Source organism: Anomaloglossus baeobatrachus, unplaced genomic scaffold (genome assembly GCF_048569485.1).
Source record: "Anomaloglossus baeobatrachus isolate aAnoBae1 unplaced genomic scaffold, aAnoBae1.hap1 Scaffold_562, whole genome shotgun sequence".
Lineage (NCBI taxonomy): Eukaryota > Metazoa > Chordata > Amphibia > Anura > Aromobatidae > Anomaloglossus > Anomaloglossus baeobatrachus.
In genome coordinates, this window is record NW_027444923.1 from 128,174 (window position 1) to 148,854 (window position 20,681).

General features: G+C 46.5%; 12 non-coding genes and 1 pseudogene across 12 annotated transcripts; all 13 read right to left on the minus strand.

The window, feature by feature from the left end:
* Positions 1-949: 949 nt before the first annotated feature.
* Positions 950-1,140, minus strand: LOC142284130 (U2 spliceosomal RNA). The gene has a single exon (XR_012745672.1). It is a non-coding gene; the product is annotated as a U2 spliceosomal RNA (small nuclear RNA).
* Positions 1,141-2,527: 1,387 nt separating this feature from the next.
* Positions 2,528-2,718, minus strand: LOC142284131 (U2 spliceosomal RNA). The gene has a single exon (XR_012745673.1). It is a non-coding gene; the product is annotated as a U2 spliceosomal RNA (small nuclear RNA).
* A 1,387-nt stretch (positions 2,719-4,105) lies between these two features.
* Positions 4,106-4,296, minus strand: LOC142284132 (U2 spliceosomal RNA). Its single transcript, XR_012745674.1, has one exon. It is a non-coding gene; the product is annotated as a U2 spliceosomal RNA (small nuclear RNA).
* A 1,387-nt stretch (positions 4,297-5,683) lies between these two features.
* On the minus strand, positions 5,684-5,874 carry LOC142284133 (U2 spliceosomal RNA). The gene has a single exon (XR_012745675.1). It is a non-coding gene; the product is annotated as a U2 spliceosomal RNA (small nuclear RNA).
* A 1,387-nt stretch (positions 5,875-7,261) lies between these two features.
* Positions 7,262-7,452, minus strand: LOC142284135 (U2 spliceosomal RNA). Its single transcript, XR_012745677.1, has one exon. It is a non-coding gene; the product is annotated as a U2 spliceosomal RNA (small nuclear RNA).
* A 1,387-nt stretch (positions 7,453-8,839) lies between these two features.
* LOC142284013 (U2 spliceosomal RNA) lies at positions 8,840-9,030 on the minus strand. The gene has a single exon (XR_012745582.1). It is a non-coding gene; the product is annotated as a U2 spliceosomal RNA (small nuclear RNA).
* Positions 9,031-10,417: 1,387 nt separating this feature from the next.
* On the minus strand, positions 10,418-10,608 carry LOC142284014 (U2 spliceosomal RNA). Its single transcript, XR_012745583.1, has one exon. It is a non-coding gene; the product is annotated as a U2 spliceosomal RNA (small nuclear RNA).
* Positions 10,609-11,995: 1,387 nt separating this feature from the next.
* LOC142284015 (U2 spliceosomal RNA) lies at positions 11,996-12,186 on the minus strand. Its single transcript, XR_012745584.1, has one exon. It is a non-coding gene; the product is annotated as a U2 spliceosomal RNA (small nuclear RNA).
* A 1,387-nt stretch (positions 12,187-13,573) lies between these two features.
* On the minus strand, positions 13,574-13,764 carry LOC142284016 (U2 spliceosomal RNA). The gene has a single exon (XR_012745585.1). It is a non-coding gene; the product is annotated as a U2 spliceosomal RNA (small nuclear RNA).
* A 1,387-nt stretch (positions 13,765-15,151) lies between these two features.
* On the minus strand, positions 15,152-15,342 carry LOC142284017 (U2 spliceosomal RNA). Its single transcript, XR_012745586.1, has one exon. It is a non-coding gene; the product is annotated as a U2 spliceosomal RNA (small nuclear RNA).
* Positions 15,343-16,729: 1,387 nt separating this feature from the next.
* On the minus strand, positions 16,730-16,924 carry LOC142284050 (U2 spliceosomal RNA). The gene has a single exon (XR_012745615.1). It is a non-coding gene; the product is annotated as a U2 spliceosomal RNA (small nuclear RNA).
* A 697-nt stretch (positions 16,925-17,621) lies between these two features.
* Positions 17,622-17,763, minus strand: LOC142284090 (U2 spliceosomal RNA; annotated as a pseudogene).
* A 1,387-nt stretch (positions 17,764-19,150) lies between these two features.
* Positions 19,151-19,341, minus strand: LOC142284019 (U2 spliceosomal RNA). The gene has a single exon (XR_012745588.1). It is a non-coding gene; the product is annotated as a U2 spliceosomal RNA (small nuclear RNA).
* Between the last annotated feature and the right edge of the window lie 1,340 nt (positions 19,342-20,681).

Sequence of the window (20,681 nt, forward strand, 5' to 3'; positions counted from 1 at the left end):
CCTACCACCCGGGAAAAAAAGAGATTGCCCCCTCCTTCCACTAGCCCACCCTCCCACCCAAAGAACAACTTCTTCTGCGCAGCTTGTTTTCTAGGCAGCAGCGCTATTGTGATGTCATCGGGGGGCATTGTGACAAGCCGCCAGTGTTCCGTCTCTTCATGTTGTGCACAGTTCAAACGGAAAATACATCAACAGGCAGACTACAGAAAAGCTTACTATCAAAGGTTAGAGGGGGGCTTTCTCAGAGGGCTTTTTACAGTTTTTCTATTCCCAATTAGCCGTTTAAGTGTACTTATTGAAAGTAGTAATTCTTTCATAGGCCGCCCTTTCTTAGTATTTGACGTTCCTTATATTGCGGTATGAGGCTTCGCAGTAGGTTGCAAACATTCATCACCCATGACTGTCCCCAATTGAGCTCAGAAGCTCAATGTCTATCATGACCTCTCTTTTAGAATGTCCAAGAGCAAGCAAACTATTCCTCCAGGAGAGGGCGCCAACAGACTACTAAAGAGATCATCATTACTCAAAGAAAACCCCAAAAACCAATGCATGATAGGAATAAACAGGTAACTTTCTTTGGAGTGGAAGCGGAGAGATCGCACCAGATGCCAATTCTAGATGTTATCACACCTGTGGTCACTGCAGCAGCAGGTGAATCCACTTTGTCCAAAAGGGATCTATTCCATTCAATTGCAAATGATCTAGATAAGACAGAGAACTGCAGCACGGGGACATAGCCGAGTTGGTCAGGTTGAGTGGTGATGAGTTTGCTATTTGGATGAATAAAGAAAGTCAAAAGTGTGAAAGATAAAAAACAAAAGGAGGAAGTGTGAAAAGTGAATGGGCCAAATTGAGGTGCATATGAAGACGTATGCTTTCTTCCAATTCATTAAATCGGGCTAATATGAATCAGGTGAATTGAGTTCTGCTTTTGGAAACTGGGTTAGAGAAGGGGTGCACCGTTCCTGGAGGTACTGCAATACCAGGTCAATGCGTGGAGTGGACAGAGCAAGCTCTTTTTCCATCTCCCTGTTCTAAAAATCCATTTAATATATGGTCCCCAGATAGGGGACGTATCAGATATTAAACTGATAAGAACAGATACTACACTTGATCTTAGCCAAAAGGCCGAGAAGCGATAACCAGAATTGGTTTGGGCCTCGAGTGGCACCCTGGCCTATGCCGGACACATCTTAGGGAGAGAGAGCGAGAGGGAGACAAACCCACGCCTACACAAGACATTTTGTCACCCAAGCCAACCCTTGAAAAGGCTGCTTTGCAGAGCCAAAACAAGAAGAATGGTGCGTTTTGCAGCCGCCGCCCACTGCAATGAATCTGAATAACTCCTCCTTTAGGGCGCAAGCAACTCCCCTCCCCCTTGCAGTCTTTCCAATTCACGATACAAAAAGACGGACAGGACAGGTTGCCTGACTTTCCGTCACTGCCACCCTTTGCCATCCTTACCCGTAGAAAGCCCTTTCATCATCCCCAAACCCTAATCTTTTCCCTTTCCTTCCCAGCCCCCAAACCCTGCCCTCTGTACCTTTCTCACCACCCGCTTCCCTTCTCCTGTCATCCCCCTACCACCCGGGAAAAAAAGAGATTGCCCCCTCCTTCCACTAGCCCACCCTCCCACCCAAAGAACAACTTCTTCTGCGCAGCTTGTTTTCTAGGCAGCAGCGCTATTGTGATGTCATCGGGGGGCATTGTGACAAGCCGCCAGTGTTCCGTCTCTTCATGTTGTGCACAGTTCAAACGGAAAATACATCAACAGGCAGACTACAGAAAAGCTTACTATCAAAGGTTAGAGGGGGGCTTTCTCAGAGGGCTTTTTACAGTTTTTCTATTCCCAATTAGCCGTTTAAGTGTACTTATTGAAAGTAGTAATTCTTTCATAGGCCGCCCTTTCTTAGTATTTGACGTTCCTTATATTGCGGTATGAGGCTTCGCAGTAGGTTGCAAACATTCATCACCCATGACTGTCCCCAATTGAGCTCAGAAGCTCAATGTCTATCATGACCTCTCTTTTAGAATGTCCAAGAGCAAGCAAACTATTCCTCCAGGAGAGGGCGCCAACAGACTACTAAAGAGATCATCATTACTCAAAGAAAACCCCAAAAACCAATGCATGATAGGAATAAACAGGTAACTTTCTTTGGAGTGGAAGCGGAGAGATCGCACCAGATGCCAATTCTAGATGTTATCACACCTGTGGTCACTGCAGCAGCAGGTGAATCCACTTTGTCCAAAAGGGATCTATTCCATTCAATTGCAAATGATCTAGATAAGACAGAGAACTGCAGCACGGGGACATAGCCGAGTTGGTCAGGTTGAGTGGTGATGAGTTTGCTATTTGGATGAATAAAGAAAGTCAAAAGTGTGAAAGATAAAAAACAAAAGGAGGAAGTGTGAAAAGTGAATGGGCCAAATTGAGGTGCATATGAAGACGTATGCTTTCTTCCAATTCATTAAATCGGGCTAATATGAATCAGGTGAATTGAGTTCTGCTTTTGGAAACTGGGTTAAGAAGGGGTGCACCGTTCCTGGAGGTACTGCAATACCAGGTCAATGCGTGGAGTGGACAGAGCAAGCTCTTTTTCCATCTCCCTGTTCTAAAAATCCATTTAATATATGGTCCCCAGATAGGGGACGTATCAGATATTAAACTGATAAGAACAGATACTACACTTGATCTTAGCCAAAAGGCCGAGAAGCGATAACCAGAATTGGTTTGGGCCTCGAGTGGCACCCTGGCCTATGCCGGACACATCTTAGGGAGAGAGAGCGAGAGGGAGACAAACCCACGCCTACACAAGACATTTTGTCACCCAAGCCAACCCTTGAAAAGGCTGCTTTGCAGAGCCAAAACAAGAAGAATGGTGCGTTTTGCAGCCGCCGCCCACTGCAATGAATCTGAATAACTCCTCCTTTAGGGCGCAAGCAACTCCCCTCCCCCTTGCAGTCTTTCCAATTCACGATACAAAAAGACGGACAGGACAGGTTGCCTGACTTTCCGTCACTGCCACCCTTTGCCATCCTTACCCGTAGAAAGCCCTTTCATCATCCCCAAACCCTAATCTTTTCCCTTTCCTTCCCAGCCCCCAAACCCTGCCCTCTGTACCTTTCTCACCACCCGCTTCCCTTCTCCTGTCATCCCCCTACCACCCGGGAAAAAAAGAGATTGCCCCCTCCTTCCACTAGCCCACCCTCCCACCCAAAGAACAACTTCTTCTGCGCAGCTTGTTTTCTAGGCAGCAGCGCTATTGTGATGTCATCGGGGGGCATTGTGACAAGCCGCCAGTGTTCCGTCTCTTCATGTTGTGCACAGTTCAAACGGAAAATACATCAACAGGCAGACTACAGAAAAGCTTACTATCAAAGGTTAGAGGGGGGCTTTCTCAGAGGGCTTTTTACAGTTTTTCTATTCCCAATTAGCCGTTTAAGTGTACTTATTGAAAGTAGTAATTCTTTCATAGGCCGCCCTTTCTTAGTATTTGACGTTCCTTATATTGCGGTATGAGGCTTCGCAGTAGGTTGCAAACATTCATCACCCATGACTGTCCCCAATTGAGCTCAGAAGCTCAATGTCTATCATGACCTCTCTTTTAGAATGTCCAAGAGCAAGCAAACTATTCCTCCAGGAGAGGGCGCCAACAGACTACTAAAGAGATCATCATTACTCAAAGAAAACCCCAAAAACCAATGCATGATAGGAATAAACAGGTAACTTTCTTTGGAGTGGAAGCGGAGAGATCGCACCAGATGCCAATTCTAGATGTTATCACACCTGTGGTCACTGCAGCAGCAGGTGAATCCACTTTGTCCAAAAGGGATCTATTCCATTCAATTGCAAATGATCTAGATAAGACAGAGAACTGCAGCACGGGGACATAGCCGAGTTGGTCAGGTTGAGTGGTGATGAGTTTGCTATTTGGATGAATAAAGAAAGTCAAAAGTGTGAAAGATAAAAAACAAAAGGAGGAAGTGTGAAAAGTGAATGGGCCAAATTGAGGTGCATATGAAGACGTATGCTTTCTTCCAATTCATTAAATCGGGCTAATATGAATCAGGTGAATTGAGTTCTGCTTTTGGAAACTGGGTTAAGAAGGGGTGCACCGTTCCTGGAGGTACTGCAATACCAGGTCAATGCGTGGAGTGGACAGAGCAAGCTCTTTTTCCATCTCCCTGTTCTAAAAATCCATTTAATATATGGTCCCCAGATAGGGGACGTATCAGATATTAAACTGATAAGAACAGATACTACACTTGATCTTAGCCAAAAGGCCGAGAAGCGATAACCAGAATTGGTTTGGGCCTCGAGTGGCACCCTGGCCTATGCCGGACACATCTTAGGGAGAGAGAGCGAGAGGGAGACAAACCCACGCCTACACAAGACATTTTGTCACCCAAGCCAACCCTTGAAAAGGCTGCTTTGCAGAGCCAAAACAAGAAGAATGGTGCGTTTTGCAGCCGCCGCCCACTGCAATGAATCTGAATAACTCCTCCTTTAGGGCGCAAGCAACTCCCCTCCCCCTTGCAGTCTTTCCAATTCACGATACAAAAAGACGGACAGGACAGGTTGCCTGACTTTCCGTCACTGCCACCCTTTGCCATCCTTACCCGTAGAAAGCCCTTTCATCATCCCCAAACCCTAATCTTTTCCCTTTCCTTCCCAGCCCCCAAACCCTGCCCTCTGTACCTTTCTCACCACCCGCTTCCCTTCTCCTGTCATCCCCCTACCACCCGGGAAAAAAAGAGATTGCCCCCTCCTTCCACTAGCCCACCCTCCCACCCAAAGAACAACTTCTTCTGCGCAGCTTGTTTTCTAGGCAGCAGCGCTATTGTGATGTCATCGGGGGGCATTGTGACAAGCCGCCAGTGTTCCGTCTCTTCATGTTGTGCACAGTTCAAACGGAAAATACATCAACAGGCAGACTACAGAAAAGCTTACTATCAAAGGTTAGAGGGGGGCTTTCTCAGAGGGCTTTTTACAGTTTTTCTATTCCCAATTAGCCGTTTAAGTGTACTTATTGAAAGTAGTAATTCTTTCATAGGCCGCCCTTTCTTAGTATTTGACGTTCCTTATATTGCGGTATGAGGCTTCGCAGTAGGTTGCAAACATTCATCACCCATGACTGTCCCCAATTGAGCTCAGAAGCTCAATGTCTATCATGACCTCTCTTTTAGAATGTCCAAGAGCAAGCAAACTATTCCTCCAGGAGAGGGCGCCAACAGACTACTAAAGAGATCATCATTACTCAAAGAAAACCCCAAAAACCAATGCATGATAGGAATAAACAGGTAACTTTCTTTGGAGTGGAAGCGGAGAGATCGCACCAGATGCCAATTCTAGATGTTATCACACCTGTGGTCACTGCAGCAGCAGGTGAATCCACTTTGTCCAAAAGGGATCTATTCCATTCAATTGCAAATGATCTAGATAAGACAGAGAACTGCAGCACGGGGACATAGCCGAGTTGGTCAGGTTGAGTGGTGATGAGTTTGCTATTTGGATGAATAAAGAAAGTCAAAAGTGTGAAAGATAAAAAACAAAAGGAGGAAGTGTGAAAAGTGAATGGGCCAAATTGAGGTGCATATGAAGACGTATGCTTTCTTCCAATTCATTAAATCGGGCTAATATGAATCAGGTGAATTGAGTTCTGCTTTTGGAAACTGGGTTAAGAAGGGGTGCACCGTTCCTGGAGGTACTGCAATACCAGGTCAATGCGTGGAGTGGACAGAGCAAGCTCTTTTTCCATCTCCCTGTTCTAAAAATCCATTTAATATATGGTCCCCAGATAGGGGACGTATCAGATATTAAACTGATAAGAACAGATACTACACTTGATCTTAGCCAAAAGGCCGAGAAGCGATAACCAGAATTGGTTTGGGCCTCGAGTGGCACCCTGGCCTATGCCGGACACATCTTAGGGAGAGAGAGCGAGAGGGAGACAAACCCACGCCTACACAAGACATTTTGTCACCCAAGCCAACCCTTGAAAAGGCTGCTTTGCAGAGCCAAAACAAGAAGAATGGTGCGTTTTGCAGCCGCCGCCCACTGCAATGAATCTGAATAACTCCTCCTTTAGGGCGCAAGCAACTCCCCTCCCCCTTGCAGTCTTTCCAATTCACGATACAAAAAGACGGACAGGACAGGTTGCCTGACTTTCCGTCACTGCCACCCTTTGCCATCCTTACCCGTAGAAAGCCCTTTCATCATCCCCAAACCCTAATCTTTTCCCTTTCCTTCCCAGCCCCCAAACCCTGCCCTCTGTACCTTTCTCACCACCCGCTTCCCTTCTCCTGTCATCCCCCTACCACCCGGGAAAAAAAGAGATTGCCCCCTCCTTCCACTAGCCCACCCTCCCACCCAAAGAACAACTTCTTCTGCGCAGCTTGTTTTCTAGGCAGCAGCGCTATTGTGATGTCATCGGGGGGCATTGTGACAAGCCGCCAGTGTTCCGTCTCTTCATGTTGTGCACAGTTCAAACGGAAAATACATCAACAGGCAGACTACAGAAAAGCTTACTATCAAAGGTTAGAGGGGGGCTTTCTCAGAGGGCTTTTTACAGTTTTTCTATTCCCAATTAGCCGTTTAAGTGTACTTATTGAAAGTAGTAATTCTTTCATAGGCCGCCCTTTCTTAGTATTTGACGTTCCTTATATTGCGGTATGAGGCTTCGCAGTAGGTTGCAAACATTCATCACCCATGACTGTCCCCAATTGAGCTCAGAAGCTCAATGTCTATCATGACCTCTCTTTTAGAATGTCCAAGAGCAAGCAAACTATTCCTCCAGGAGAGGGCGCCAACAGACTACTAAAGAGATCATCATTACTCAAAGAAAACCCCAAAAACCAATGCATGATAGGAATAAACAGGTAACTTTCTTTGGAGTGGAAGCGGAGAGATCGCACCAGATGCCAATTCTAGATGTTATCACACCTGTGGTCACTGCAGCAGCAGGTGAATCCACTTTGTCCAAAAGGGATCTATTCCATTCAATTGCAAATGATCTAGATAAGACAGAGAACTGCAGCACGGGGACATAGCCGAGTTGGTCAGGTTGAGTGGTGATGAGTTTGCTATTTGGATGAATAAAGAAAGTCAAAAGTGTGAAAGATAAAAAACAAAAGGAGGAAGTGTGAAAAGTGAATGGGCCAAATTGAGGTGCATATGAAGACGTATGCTTTCTTCCAATTCATTAAATCGGGCTAATATGAATCAGGTGAATTGAGTTCTGCTTTTGGAAACTGGGTTAAGAAGGGGTGCACCGTTCCTGGAGGTACTGCAATACCAGGTCAATGCGTGGAGTGGACAGAGCAAGCTCTTTTTCCATCTCCCTGTTCTAAAAATCCATTTAATATATGGTCCCCAGATAGGGGACGTATCAGATATTAAACTGATAAGAACAGATACTACACTTGATCTTAGCCAAAAGGCCGAGAAGCGATAACCAGAATTGGTTTGGGCCTCGAGTGGCACCCTGGCCTATGCCGGACACATCTTAGGGAGAGAGAGCGAGAGGGAGACAAACCCACGCCTACACAAGACATTTTGTCACCCAAGCCAACCCTTGAAAAGGCTGCTTTGCAGAGCCAAAACAAGAAGAATGGTGCGTTTTGCAGCCGCCGCCCACTGCAATGAATCTGAATAACTCCTCCTTTAGGGCGCAAGCAACTCCCCTCCCCCTTGCAGTCTTTCCAATTCACGATACAAAAAGACGGACAGGACAGGTTGCCTGACTTTCCGTCACTGCCACCCTTTGCCATCCTTACCCGTAGAAAGCCCTTTCATCATCCCCAAACCCTAATCTTTTCCCTTTCCTTCCCAGCCCCCAAACCCTGCCCTCTGTACCTTTCTCACCACCCGCTTCCCTTCTCCTGTCATCCCCCTACCACCCGGGAAAAAAAGAGATTGCCCCCTCCTTCCACTAGCCCACCCTCCCACCCAAAGAACAACTTCTTCTGCGCAGCTTGTTTTCTAGGCAGCAGCGCTATTGTGATGTCATCGGGGGGCATTGTGACAAGCCGCCAGTGTTCCGTCTCTTCATGTTGTGCACAGTTCAAACGGAAAATACATCAACAGGCAGACTACAGAAAAGCTTACTATCAAAGGTTAGAGGGGGGCTTTCTCAGAGGGCTTTTTACAGTTTTTCTATTCCCAATTAGCCGTTTAAGTGTACTTATTGAAAGTAGTAATTCTTTCATAGGCCGCCCTTTCTTAGTATTTGACGTTCCTTATATTGCGGTATGAGGCTTCGCAGTAGGTTGCAAACATTCATCACCCATGACTGTCCCCAATTGAGCTCAGAAGCTCAATGTCTATCATGACCTCTCTTTTAGAATGTCCAAGAGCAAGCAAACTATTCCTCCAGGAGAGGGCGCCAACAGACTACTAAAGAGATCATCATTACTCAAAGAAAACCCCAAAAACCAATGCATGATAGGAATAAACAGGTAACTTTCTTTGGAGTGGAAGCGGAGAGATCGCACCAGATGCCAATTCTAGATGTTATCACACCTGTGGTCACTGCAGCAGCAGGTGAATCCACTTTGTCCAAAAGGGATCTATTCCATTCAATTGCAAATGATCTAGATAAGACAGAGAACTGCAGCACGGGGACATAGCCGAGTTGGTCAGGTTGAGTGGTGATGAGTTTGCTATTTGGATGAATAAAGAAAGTCAAAAGTGTGAAAGATAAAAAACAAAAGGAGGAAGTGTGAAAAGTGAATGGGCCAAATTGAGGTGCATATGAAGACGTATGCTTTCTTCCAATTCATTAAATCGGGCTAATATGAATCAGGTGAATTGAGTTCTGCTTTTGGAAACTGGGTTAAGAAGGGGTGCACCGTTCCTGGAGGTACTGCAATACCAGGTCAATGCGTGGAGTGGACAGAGCAAGCTCTTTTTCCATCTCCCTGTTCTAAAAATCCATTTAATATATGGTCCCCAGATAGGGGACGTATCAGATATTAAACTGATAAGAACAGATACTACACTTGATCTTAGCCAAAAGGCCGAGAAGCGATAACCAGAATTGGTTTGGGCCTCGAGTGGCACCCTGGCCTATGCCGGACACATCTTAGGGAGAGAGAGCGAGAGGGAGACAAACCCACGCCTACACAAGACATTTTGTCACCCAAGCCAACCCTTGAAAAGGCTGCTTTGCAGAGCCAAAACAAGAAGAATGGTGCGTTTTGCAGCCGCCGCCCACTGCAATGAATCTGAATAACTCCTCCTTTAGGGCGCAAGCAACTCCCCTCCCCCTTGCAGTCTTTCCAATTCACGATACAAAAAGACGGACAGGACAGGTTGCCTGACTTTCCGTCACTGCCACCCTTTGCCATCCTTACCCGTAGAAAGCCCTTTCATCATCCCCAAACCCTAATCTTTTCCCTTTCCTTCCCAGCCCCCAAACCCTGCCCTCTGTACCTTTCTCACCACCCGCTTCCCTTCTCCTGTCATCCCCCTACCACCCGGGAAAAAAAGAGATTGCCCCCTCCTTCCACTAGCCCACCCTCCCACCCAAAGAACAACTTCTTCTGCGCAGCTTGTTTTCTAGGCAGCAGCGCTATTGTGATGTCATCGGGGGGCATTGTGACAAGCCGCCAGTGTTCCGTCTCTTCATGTTGTGCACAGTTCAAACGGAAAATACATCAACAGGCAGACTACAGAAAAGCTTACTATCAAAGGTTAGAGGGGGGCTTTCTCAGAGGGCTTTTTACAGTTTTTCTATTCCCAATTAGCCGTTTAAGTGTACTTATTGAAAGTAGTAATTCTTTCATAGGCCGCCCTTTCTTAGTATTTGACGTTCCTTATATTGCGGTATGAGGCTTCGCAGTAGGTTGCAAACATTCATCACCCATGACTGTCCCCAATTGAGCTCAGAAGCTCAATGTCTATCATGACCTCTCTTTTAGAATGTCCAAGAGCAAGCAAACTATTCCTCCAGGAGAGGGCGCCAACAGACTACTAAAGAGATCATCATTACTCAAAGAAAACCCCAAAAACCAATGCATGATAGGAATAAACAGGTAACTTTCTTTGGAGTGGAAGCGGAGAGATCGCACCAGATGCCAATTCTAGATGTTATCACACCTGTGGTCACTGCAGCAGCAGGTGAATCCACTTTGTCCAAAAGGGATCTATTCCATTCAATTGCAAATGATCTAGATAAGACAGAGAACTGCAGCACGGGGACATAGCCGAGTTGGTCAGGTTGAGTGGTGATGAGTTTGCTATTTGGATGAATAAAGAAAGTCAAAAGTGTGAAAGATAAAAAACAAAAGGAGGAAGTGTGAAAAGTGAATGGGCCAAATTGAGGTGCATATGAAGACGTATGCTTTCTTCCAATTCATTAAATCGGGCTAATATGAATCAGGTGAATTGAGTTCTGCTTTTGGAAACTGGGTTAAGAAGGGGTGCACCGTTCCTGGAGGTACTGCAATACCAGGTCAATGCGTGGAGTGGACAGAGCAAGCTCTTTTTCCATCTCCCTGTTCTAAAAATCCATTTAATATATGGTCCCCAGATAGGGGACGTATCAGATATTAAACTGATAAGAACAGATACTACACTTGATCTTAGCCAAAAGGCCGAGAAGCGATAACCAGAATTGGTTTGGGCCTCGAGTGGCACCCTGGCCTATGCCGGACACATCTTAGGGAGAGAGAGCGAGAGGGAGACAAACCCACGCCTACACAAGACATTTTGTCACCCAAGCCAACCCTTGAAAAGGCTGCTTTGCAGAGCCAAAACAAGAAGAATGGTGCGTTTTGCAGCCGCCGCCCACTGCAATGAATCTGAATAACTCCTCCTTTAGGGCGCAAGCAACTCCCCTCCCCCTTGCAGTCTTTCCAATTCACGATACAAAAAGACGGACAGGACAGGTTGCCTGACTTTCCGTCACTGCCACCCTTTGCCATCCTTACCCGTAGAAAGCCCTTTCATCATCCCCAAACCCTAATCTTTTCCCTTTCCTTCCCAGCCCCCAAACCCTGCCCTCTGTACCTTTCTCACCACCCGCTTCCCTTCTCCTGTCATCCCCCTACCACCCGGGAAAAAAAGAGATTGCCCCCTCCTTCCACTAGCCCACCCTCCCACCCAAAGAACAACTTCTTCTGCGCAGCTTGTTTTCTAGGCAGCAGCGCTATTGTGATGTCATCGGGGGGCATTGTGACAAGCCGCCAGTGTTCCGTCTCTTCATGTTGTGCACAGTTCAAACGGAAAATACATCAACAGGCAGACTACAGAAAAGCTTACTATCAAAGGTTAGAGGGGGGCTTTCTCAGAGGGCTTTTTACAGTTTTTCTATTCCCAATTAGCCGTTTAAGTGTACTTATTGAAAGTAGTAATTCTTTCATAGGCCGCCCTTTCTTAGTATTTGACGTTCCTTATATTGCGGTATGAGGCTTCGCAGTAGGTTGCAAACATTCATCACCCATGACTGTCCCCAATTGAGCTCAGAAGCTCAATGTCTATCATGACCTCTCTTTTAGAATGTCCAAGAGCAAGCAAACTATTCCTCCAGGAGAGGGCGCCAACAGACTACTAAAGAGATCATCATTACTCAAAGAAAACCCCAAAAACCAATGCATGATAGGAATAAACAGGTAACTTTCTTTGGAGTGGAAGCGGAGAGATCGCACCAGATGCCAATTCTAGATGTTATCACACCTGTGGTCACTGCAGCAGCAGGTGAATCCACTTTGTCCAAAAGGGATCTATTCCATTCAATTGCAAATGATCTAGATAAGACAGAGAACTGCAGCACGGGGACATAGCCGAGTTGGTCAGGTTGAGTGGTGATGAGTTTGCTATTTGGATGAATAAAGAAAGTCAAAAGTGTGAAAGATAAAAAACAAAAGGAGGAAGTGTGAAAAGTGAATGGGCCAAATTGAGGTGCATATGAAGACGTATGCTTTCTTCCAATTCATTAAATCGGGCTAATATGAATCAGGTGAATTGAGTTCTGCTTTTGGAAACTGGGTTAAGAAGGGGTGCACCGTTCCTGGAGGTACTGCAATACCAGGTCAATGCGTGGAGTGGACAGAGCAAGCTCTTTTTCCATCTCCCTGTTCTAAAAATCCATTTAATATATGGTCCCCAGATAGGGGACGTATCAGATATTAAACTGATAAGAACAGATACTACACTTGATCTTAGCCAAAAGGCCGAGAAGCGATAACCAGAATTGGTTTGGGCCTCGAGTGGCACCCTGGCCTATGCCGGACACATCTTAGGGAGAGAGAGCGAGAGGGAGACAAACCCACGCCTACACAAGACATTTTGTCACCCAAGCCAACCCTTGAAAAGGCTGCTTTGCAGAGCCAAAACAAGAAGAATGGTGCGTTTTGCAGCCGCCGCCCACTGCAATGAATCTGAATAACTCCTCCTTTAGGGCGCAAGCAACTCCCCTCCCCCTTGCAGTCTTTCCAATTCACGATACAAAAAGACGGACAGGACAGGTTGCCTGACTTTCCGTCACTGCCACCCTTTGCCATCCTTACCCGTAGAAAGCCCTTTCATCATCCCCAAACCCTAATCTTTTCCCTTTCCTTCCCAGCCCCCAAACCCTGCCCTCTGTACCTTTCTCACCACCCGCTTCCCTTCTCCTGTCATCCCCCTACCACCCGGGAAAAAAAGAGATTGCCCCCTCCTTCCACTAGCCCACCCTCCCACCCAAAGAACAACTTCTTCTGCGCAGCTTGTTTTCTAGGCAGCAGCGCTATTGTGATGTCATCGGGGGGCATTGTGACAAGCCGCCAGTGTTCCGTCTCTTCATGTTGTGCACAGTTCAAACGGAAAATACATCAACAGGCAGACTACAGAAAAGCTTACTATCAAAGGTTAGAGGGGGGCTTTCTCAGAGGGCTTTTTACAGTTTTTCTATTCCCAATTAGCCGTTTAAGTGTACTTATTGAAAGTAGTAATTCTTTCATAGGCCGCCCTTTCTTAGTATTTGACGTTCCTTATATTGCGGTATGAGGCTTCGCAGTAGGTTGCAAACATTCATCACCCATGACTGTCCCCAATTGAGCTCAGAAGCTCAATGTCTATCATGACCTCTCTTTTAGAATGTCCAAGAGCAAGCAAACTATTCCTCCAGGAGAGGGCGCCAACAGACTACTAAAGAGATCATCATTACTCAAAGAAAACCCCAAAAACCAATGCATGATAGGAATAAACAGGTAACTTTCTTTGGAGTGGAAGCGGAGAGATCGCACCAGATGCCAATTCTAGATGTTATCACACCTGTGGTCACTGCAGCAGCAGGTGAATCCACTTTGTCCAAAAGGGATCTATTCCATTCAATTGCAAATGATCTAGATAAGACAGAGAACTGCAGCACGGGGACATAGCCGAGTTGGTCAGGTTGAGTGGTGATGAGTTTGCTATTTGGATGAATAAAGAAAGTCAAAAGTGTGAAAGATAAAAAACAAAAGGAGGAAGTGTGAAAAGTGAATGGGCCAAATTGAGGTGCATATGAAGACGTATGCTTTCTTCCAATTCATTAAATCGGGCTAATATGAATCAGGTGAATTGAGTTCTGCTTTTGGAAACTGGGTTAAGAAGGGGTGCACCGTTCCTGGAGGTACTGCAATACCAGGTCAATGCGTGGAGTGGACAGAGCAAGCTCTTTTTCCATCTCCCTGTTCTAAAAATCCATTTAATATATGGTCCCCAGATAGGGGACGTATCAGATATTAAACTGATAAGAACAGATACTACACTTGATCTTAGCCAAAAGGCCGAGAAGCGATAACCAGAATTGGTTTGGGCCTCGAGTGGCACCCTGGCCTATGCCGGACACATCTTAGGGAGAGAGAGCGAGAGGGAGACAAACCCACGCCTACACAAGACATTTTGTCACCCAAGCCAACCCTTGAAAAGGCTGCTTTGCAGAGCCAAAACAAGAAGAATGGTGCGTTTTGCAGCCGCCGCCCACTGCAATGAATCTGAATAACTCCTCCTTTAGGGCGCAAGCAACTCCCCTCCCCCTTGCAGTCTTTCCAATTCACGATACAAAAAGACGGACAGGACAGGTTGCCTGACTTTCCGTCACTGCCACCCTTTGCCATCCTTACCCGTAGAAAGCCCTTTCATCATCCCCAAACCCTAATCTTTTCCCTTTCCTTCCCAGCCCCCAAACCCTGCCCTCTGTACCTTTCTCACCACCCGCTTCCCTTCTCCTGTCATCCCCCTACCACCCGGGAAAAAAAGAGATTGCCCCCTCCTTCCACTAGCCCACCCTCCCACCCAAAGAACAACTTCTTCTGCGCAGCTTGTTTTCTAGGCAGCAGCGCTATTGTGATGTCATCGGGGGGCATTGTGACAAGCCGCCAGTGTTCCGTCTCTTCATGTTGTGCACAGTTCAAACGGAAAATACATCAACAGGCAGACTACAGAAAAGCTTACTATCAAAGGTTAGAGGGGGGCTTTCTCAGAGGGCTTTTTACAGTTTTTCTATTCCCAATTAGCCGTTTAAGTGTACTTATTGAAAGTAGTAATTCTTTCATAGGCCGCCCTTTCTTAGTATTTGACGTTCCTTATATTGCGGTATGAGGCTTCGCAGTAGGTTGCAAACATTCATCACCCATGACTGTCCCCAATTGAGCTCAGAAGCTCAATGTCTATCATGACCTCTCTTTTAGAATGTCCAAGAGCAAGCAAACTATTCCTCCAGGAGAGGGCGCCAACAGACTACTAAAGAGATCATCATTACTCAAAGAAAACCCCAAAAACCAATGCATGATAGGAATAAACAGGTAACTTTCTTTGGAGTGGAAGCGGAGAGATCGCACCAGATGCCAATTCTAGATGTTATCACACCTGTGGTCACTGCAGCAGCAGGTGAATCCACTTTGTCCAAAAGGGATCTATTCCATTCAATTGCAAATGATCTAGATAAGACAGAGAACTGCAGCATGGGGACATAGCCGAGTTGGTCAGGTTGAGTGGTGATGAGTTTGCTATTTGGATGAATAAAGAAAGTCAAAAGTGTGAAAGATAAAAAACAAAAGGAGGAAGTGTGAAAAGTGAATGGGCCAAATTGAGGTGCATATGAAGACGTATGCTTTCTTCCAATTCATTAAATCGGGCTAATATGAATCAGGTGAATTGAGTTCTGCTTTTGGAAACTGGGTTAAGAAGGGGTGCACCGTTCCTGGAGGTACTGCAATACCAGGTCAATGCGTGGAGTGGACAGAGCAAGCTCTTTTTCCATCTCCCTGTTCTAAAAATCCATTTAATATATGGTCCCCAGATAGGGGACGTATCAGATATTAAACTGATAAGAACAGATACTACACTTGATCTTAGCCAAAAGGCCGAGAAGCGATAACCAGAATTGGTTTGGGCCTCGAGTGGCACCCTGGCCTATGCCGGACACATCTTAGGGAGAGAGAGCGAGAGGGAGACAAACCCACGCCTACACAAGACATTTTGTCACCCAAGCCAACCCTTGAAAAGGCTGCTTTGCAGAGCCAAAACAAGAAGAATGGTGCGTTTTGCAGCCGCCGCCCACTGCAATGAATCTGAATAACTCCTCCTTTAGGGCGCAAGCAACTCCCCTCCCCCTTGCAGTCTTTCCAATTCACGATACAAAAAGACGGACAGGACAGGTTGCCTGACTTTCCGTCACTGCCACCCTTTGCCATCCTTACCCGTAGAAAGCCCTTTCATCATCCCCAAACCCTAATCTTTTCCCTTTCCTTCCCAGCCCCCAAACCCTGCCCTCTGTACCTTTCTCACCACCCGCTTCCCTTCTCCTGTCATCCCCCTACCACCCGGGAAAAAAAGAGATTGCCCCCTCCTTCCACTAGCCCACCCTCCCACCCAAAGAACAACTTCTTCTGCGCAGCTTGTTTTCTAGGCAGCAGCGCTATTGTGATGTCATCGGGGGGCATTGTGACAAGCCGCCAGTGTTCCGTCTCTTCATGTTGTGCACAGTTCAAACGGAAAATACATCAACAGGCAGACTACAGAAAAGCTTACTATCAAAGGTTAGAGGGGGGCTTTCTCAGAGGGCTTTTTACAGTTTTTCTATTCCCAATTAGCCGTTTAAGTGTACTTATTGAAAGTAGTAATTCTTTCATAGGCCGCCCTTTCTTAGTATTTGACGTTCCTTATATTGCGGTATGAGGCTTCGCAGTAGGTTGCAAACATTCATCACCCATGACTGTCCCCAATTGAGCTCAGAAGCTCAATGTCTATCATGACCTCTCTTTTAGAATGTCCAAGAGCAAGCAAACTATTCCTCCAGGAGAGGGCGCCAACAGACTACTAAAGAGATCATCATTACTCAAAGAAAACCCCAAAAACCAATGCATGATAGGAATAAACAGGTAACTTTCTTTGGAGTGGAAGCGGAGAGATCGCACCAGATGCCAATTCTAGATGTTATCACACCTGTGGTCACTGCAGCAGCAGGTGAATCCACTTTGTCCAAAAGGGATCTATTCCATTCAATTGCAAATGATCTAGATAAGACAGAGAACTGCAGCACGGGGACATAGCCGAGTTGGTCAGGTTGAGTGGTGATGAGTTTGCTATTTGGATGAATAAAGAAAGTCAAAAGTGTGAAAGATAAAAAACAAAAGGAGGAAGTGTGAAAAGTGAATGGGCCAAATTGAGGTGCATATGAAGACGTATGCTTTCTTCCAATTCATTAAATCGGGCTAATATGAATCAGGTGAATTGAGTTCTGCTTTTGGAAACTGGGTTAAGAAGGGGTGCACCGTTCCTGGAGGTACTGCAATACCAGGTCAATGCGTGGAGTGGACAGAGCAAGCTCTTTTTCCATCTCCCTGTTCTAAAAATCCATTTAATATATGGTCCCCAGATAGGGGACGTATCAGATATTAAACTGATAAGAACAGATTTTGATTTAATGAAGCTTTCCAAAGCACCGCAAAAATGCATGACCGAAGTCACACCAAAAACAGTGCAAAGGCTAGGATTCGTGTGGACCCCTCCGTGAGAAGAGGATCCCCAAAAATCAACCCCGTCCCTCCGAGCCAGAAGGCCACAGCGAGGGTCAGGGATCTTCGGTGCTCCCCCAAGCCGAAGCCTGGTTGAGCCTTGTTGTTGCTCCCAGCGTCCACCGAGGCATCTTACCCAAGTGGAGTAGGGAGCTACTAGTCGTTGGTTTCGCAGCCGAGACTGCCCGGACCGTCAACCGGTGTTGGTTTCTCAGCCCAAGGCTGACCGGACCTCCAACCGGGTGTTGGTTTCTCAGCCCAAGGCTGACCGGACCTCCAACCGGGTGTTGGTTTCTCAGCCCAAGGCTAACCGGACCTCCAACCGGGTGTTGGTTTCTCAGCCAAAGCTGACCCGGACCTCCAACCGGGTGTTGGTTTCTCAGCCCAAAGCTGACCGGACCTCCGACCGGGATTATAAAAATTTCCCTTCTTAGCCAGAAGGCCGGGATAGGGCAATATGCTTGGAAAGTATGAATAGGCAAGGCGCGGCGTGCGACAGAGTCTGAGGCTTACCAGGGTCCCAACCTAGCAAGTTCAGACTCCCTCCAGGGTGTCCATTCCTGGGGCACATTGCACCATAACCCCCACACTTACTCAGTCTAATAGCCTCGATCCTGGTAGGGCCATGGTTTCCTCTAGATGGATATACTATCCTCCCAAAGTACTAACAAGCGCAACCTTCCAGTGTGCATTGCATCATTGTACTAAGGTGGCCGGAGCCTTAAACCACCTTTTCGAACAATACTACACTTGATCTTAGCCAAAAGGCCGAGAAGCGATAACCAGAATTGGTTTGGGCCTCGAGTGGCACCCTGGCCTATGCCGGACACATCTTAGGGAGAGAGAGCGAGAGGGAGACAAACCCACGCCTACACAAGACATTTTGTCACCCAAGCCAACCCTTGAAAAGGCTGCTTTGCAGAGCCAAAACAAGAAGAATGGTGCGTTTTGCAGCCGCCGCCCACTGCAATGAATCTGAATAACTCCTCCTTTAGGGCGCAAGCAACTCCCCTCCCCCTTGCAGTCTTTCCAATTCACGATACAAAAAGACGGACAGGACAGGTTGCCTGACTTTCCGTCACTGCCACCCTTTGCCATCCTTACCCGTAGAAAGCCCTTTCATCATCCCCAAACCCTAATCTTTTCCCTTTCCTTCCCAGCCCCCAAACCCTGCCCTCTGTACCTTTCTCACCACCCGCTTCCCTTCTCCTGTCATCCCCCTACCACCCGGGAAAAAAAGAGATTGCCCCCTCCTTCCACTAGCCCACCCTCCCACCCAAAGAACAACTTCTTCTGCGCAGCTTGTTTTCTAGGCAGCAGCGCTATTGTGATGTCATCGGGGGGCATTGTGACAAGCCGCCAGTGTTCCGTCTCTTCATGTTGTGCACAGTTCAAACGGAAAATACATCAACAGGCAGACTACAGAAAAGCTTACTATCAAAGGTTAGAGGGGGGCTTTCTCAGAGGGCTTTTTACAGTTTTTCTATTCCCAATTAGCCGTTTAAGTGTACTTATTGAAAGTAGTAATTCTTTCATAGGCCGCCCTTTCTTAGTATTTGACGTTCCTTATATTGCGGTATGAGGCTTCGCAGTAGGTTGCAAACATTCATCACCCATGACTGTCCCCAATTGAGCTCAGAAGCTCAATGTCTATCATGACCTCTCTTTTAGAATGTCCAAGAGCAAGCAAACTATTCCTCCAGGAGAGGGCGCCAACAGACTACTAAAGAGATCATCATTACTCAAAGAAAACCCCAAAAACCAATGCATGATAGGAATAAACAGGTAACTTTCTTTGGAGTGGAAGCGGAGAGATCGCACCAGATGCCAATTCTAGATGTTATCACACCTGTGGTCACTGCAGCAGCAGGTGAATCCACTTTGTCCAAAAGGGATCTATTCCATTCAATTGCAAATGATCTAGATAAGACAGAGAACTGCAGCACGGGGACATAGCCGAGTTGGTCAGGTTGAGTGGTGATGAGTTTGCTATTTGGATGAATAAAGAAAGTCAAAAGTGTGAAAGATAAAAAACAAAAGGAGGAAGTGTGAAAAGTGAATGGGCCAAATTGAGGTGCATATGAAGACGTATGCTTTCTTCCAATTCATTAAATCGGGCTAATATGAATCAGGTGAATTGAGTTCTGCTTTTGGAAACTGGGTTAAGAAGGGGTGCACCGTTCCTGGAGGTACTGCAATACCAGGTCAATGCGTGGAGTGGACAGAGCAAGCTCTTTTTCCATCTCCCTGTTCTAAAAATCCATTTAATATATGGTCCCCAGATAGGGGACGTATCAGATATTAAACTGATAAGAACAGATACTACACTTGATCTTAGCCAAAAGGCCGAGAAGCGATAACCAGAATTGGTTTGGGCCTCGAGTGGCACCCTGGCCTATGCCGGACACATCTTAGGGAGAGAGAGCGAGAGGGAGACAAACCCACGCCTACACAAGACATTTTGTCACCCAAGCCAACCCTTGAAAAGGCTGCTTTGCAGAGCCAAAACAAGAAGAATGGTGCGTTTTGCAGCCGCCGCCCACTGCAATGAATCTGAATAACTCCTCCTTTAGGGCGCAAGCAACTCCCCTCCCCCTTGCAGTCTTTCCAATTCACGATACAAAAAGACGGACAGGACAGGTTGCCTGACTTTCCGTCACTGCCACCCTTTGCCATCCTTACCCGTAGAAAGCCCTTTCATCATCCCCAAACCCTAATCTTTTCCCTTTCCTTCCCAGCCCCCAAACCCTGCCCTCTGTACCTTTCTCACCACCCGCTTCCCTTCTCCTGTCATCCCCCTACCACCCGGGAAAAAAAGAGATTGCCCCCTCCTTCCACTAGCCCACCCTCCCACCCAAAGAACAACTTCTTCTGCGCAGCTTGTTTTCTAGGCAGCAGCGCTATTGTGATGTCATCGGGGGGCATTGTGACAAGCCGCCAGTGTTCCGTCTCTTCATGTTGTGCACAGTTCAAACGGAAAATACATCAACAGGCAGACTACAGAAAAGCTTACTATCAAAGGTTAGAGGGGGGCTTTCTCAGAGGGCTTTTTACAGTTTTTCTATTCCCAATTAGCCGTTTAAGTGTACTTATTGAAAGTAGTAATTCTTTCATAGGCCGCCCTTTCTTAGTATTTGACGTTCCTTATATTGCGGTATGAGGCTTCGCAGTAGGTTGCAAACATTCATCACCCATGACTGTCCCCAATTGAGCTCAGAAGCTCAATGTCTATCATGACCTCTCTTTTAGAATGTCCAAGAGCAAGCAAACTATTCCTCCAGGAGAGGGCGCCAACAGACTACTAAAGAGATCATCATTACTCAAAGAAAACCCCAAAAACCAATGCATGATAGGAATAAACAGGTAACTTTCTTTGGAGTGGAAGCGGAGAGATCGCACCAGATGCCAATTCTAGATGTTATCACACCTGTGGTCACTGCAGCAGCAGGTGAATCCACTTTGTCCAAAAGGGATCTATTCCATTCAATTGCAAATGATCTAGATAAGACAGAGAACTGCAGCACGGGGACATAGCCGAGTTGGTCAGGTTGAGTGGTGATGAGTTTGCTATTTGGATGAATAAAGAAAGTCAAAAGTGTGAAAGATAAAAAACAAAAGGAGGAAGTGTGAAAAGTGAATGGGCCAAATTGAGGTGCATATGAAGACGTATGCTTTCTTCCAATTCATTAAATCGGGCT